Source organism: Bactrocera latifrons, unplaced genomic scaffold (genome assembly GCF_001853355.1).
Source record: "Bactrocera latifrons isolate USDA-ARS-PBARC rearing strain unplaced genomic scaffold, ASM185335v1 scaffold_51, whole genome shotgun sequence".
Taxonomy (NCBI): domain Eukaryota; kingdom Metazoa; phylum Arthropoda; class Insecta; order Diptera; family Tephritidae; genus Bactrocera; species Bactrocera latifrons.
Genome location: NW_017537168.1, coordinates 1,417,656 through 1,420,149, shown reverse-complemented (window position 1 = coordinate 1,420,149; position 2,494 = coordinate 1,417,656). Strand labels below are relative to the sequence as shown.

Here is a 2,494-nt window from a genome sequence, read left to right as displayed (position 1 = left end):
CCACTTGACTATCGGCATAGATATGTAACTCCTTCTCAGATCATTTTGAGAGTTTGGGCAGTCGCTTCCTTGAATTGTTGGCTCAGCTGGACACATGTTCAATATTTTTAAAAATTTTCTAAAAAAATATTGGGTTCGTGATAGTTACAAAAATTATGCACCAAAGAAAATTTTCTATAATCTGGCACACCCTGTGCGCATACACTAAATACCCGCTACAATCACTTGCAATTTTCTCTTCAACAACATACCAGCCAGTTCGTGCGCACACAGGTGAAGAGTATCCACTTTCTCACTAGCAGTTTGTTGAGCGCAGAGTAAAGAGCACAAGCGAGCTGTCATTCCGCTCCAACTAACACCGCTACTCAATAGTTTGGCACAGTAAACAAGCATAAAGTAGTGACATTTAGTAGCCTGACTTCACAGAAGGTTTTCACAGACAATTTTCTTGCATATATGCATATTTGTATGCATGTGCGTATGCATTGGCCTGCAGAGCGGCTGTTGCTGATGACCTCAAAGAGCGTAAATTCCAATTGTGCGCCACTAATACGTACACAGCTGAGCATGAGAAATTCGCATGCAACAGCAATATATGTATGTATGCTTGCCACTGTCACTTGCTGTTGTTGCCACAACTCACAGACACTAATGGGCATGACCCAACTCACCGCTCATGTGTGTGTGTGCGTGTGTACACTTAGATTGTTTGCTGCTCGCTGTTGCTTCGGCTTACATAGCCGTCGCCGAAACTCGTTGGGGAAGAGCAGTTTTTCTGCTGTCATCTATCAGTGAAGTTGTGTTGACGTCGTCGTCGTTGTAGTAGCCGTCGCGCGGTCCATTGTCAGTTATTTAGTTGGTTGTTGCCTTAGCCCATGCGTTTGGGTTTGGTTTGTCGTTTTTCGGCAGTGTGTTTTTCCATGATACTTTTATCGGTGCGGTATTCTGTGTAAAGGAAATTTAGAAGAAAAAATAAATTTTATAAAAAATTCGCACTCGAATTGCTTGATGCGTGTTATTGTTAATTTTTAGTGTGAAATAAGCGTAAGCGTATATAAAATAAATAAAAACGGCGTGTGTGTGTAACGGTATTCGCGAAGGAAAACCAACAAAAAATTTCAGTGCTCGCGCAACAACAGCAAAAAAGCAATGTAAGTGCATGTGAGGGTGTTGCAAGTGTTGAATTTTATAAAGTGCATTGACGTATAGTGTGGCTCACCTACATACATGCAAAATTACATACTTGCATGTAGCATATACACATACATGCATATATTTATGTATACATAAGCGTGCAAATGTGGGGCTGTGACAACTGAAGGCCTATGACAACTGCCAATACGCCAAGCTGCATATCGACATTTGAGAATTGGCGTGCGAAAACAACTGCAAGCAGCGGCGTGTAATTGCATATGCTTGCACACATGTAATATATACATATACATATGTATGTACAGGGGCATGCGTGCATAAAAAAGGCAAAACGCTCGTTTAACGGCGGTAAGCGTGCTCTTTTGACAGCTGTTGGCTTGCGATTAAGCGAAAATCTGCGCTGCGCTGCTCTATAAAATTCACTAAACTCCATAAATTATTAAATAAATATAAAAATAAGTATTCAAATCCCGAAAATATAAATTCTAATAAATATTACCTTTCAATTTTTGTGCGAAAAATCGAATTGTGGTTTTGCGTTTTCTTTGCGAAACAAAACAAAAAACGAATGTCAACGAAAAACCAACTCCCAAACTTCCTTTGACGTTTACGCCAACAAACAGCATAAAAAAGAAAAAAATCACAAACAATAGCAACAGCAAAAACAACAACAATAGACAAGTAATAGCAACTACTTACATATGGCCACCTGCTGGCACAGCCCAAAACATTGGCACAGCCAGCCACCCACAAAAGAGCAGAGCAAATGTAGAGAGCGAGAGAGAGAGCGTGTTGTTGGAGGCACCAGAGAGCGTGTGCATATACAGAGTGCGTATATTTATGCAAATAATAACAAAAACAAGTCCCAAGTGACTGCGGGAAAGATGGCAATTGATGCAGTTGTGTGTTAGGGTAGGCTAGTTGGAAAGAAGTGCAATTAGAAGTACATAGGTAAGGGTATGAGAAATACATTGTTAGTTAAGAAACAACGAATATGGTTGGAACACAGTTAAAAAAAATATAAATTAAAATAAAATAAATATGTGTGTATATACATGTATACAAACGTATGTAGGTATATTAAAAATGATTTTAAAGTATAAAGTAAATTAATAAAATCATTTAATGAAAAAATTGGAAACATGAAACGAATAAATATTCAAAATTAAACAAAAATCTATAACTAATTCTTCAAAAGTAACAAAAAAAAGTAAAGCACAAATAAATAAAAATTCATAAAATAAATAAAATATTAAAGTAAATTGTTTTAAAAAATTCAAACTAAAACCTAAATGTGTAATCTATGCTCTAAAGGTTAAAACCGATAAAAATAAATATATAA

General features: G+C 37.0%; 1 protein-coding gene across 8 annotated transcripts in view; it reads left to right on the top strand.

The window, feature by feature from the left end:
* The first annotated feature begins 791 nt into the window (after window positions 1-791).
* LOC108973961 (uncharacterized protein CG43867) overlaps window positions 792-2,494 on the top strand; it is a 257,468-nt gene continuing 255,765 nt past the window's right edge. For 7 of the 8 annotated variants that reach the window (XM_018941520.1, XM_018941521.1, XM_018941519.1 and 4 more), the window contains exon 1: window positions 792-1,151. The gene's annotated coding sequence lies outside the window, so the exon portion shown is untranslated. Of the gene's footprint in view, window positions 2,104-2,494 lie in introns of all 8 variants that reach the window. The other variant, XM_018941516.1, reaches the window with a different exon arrangement.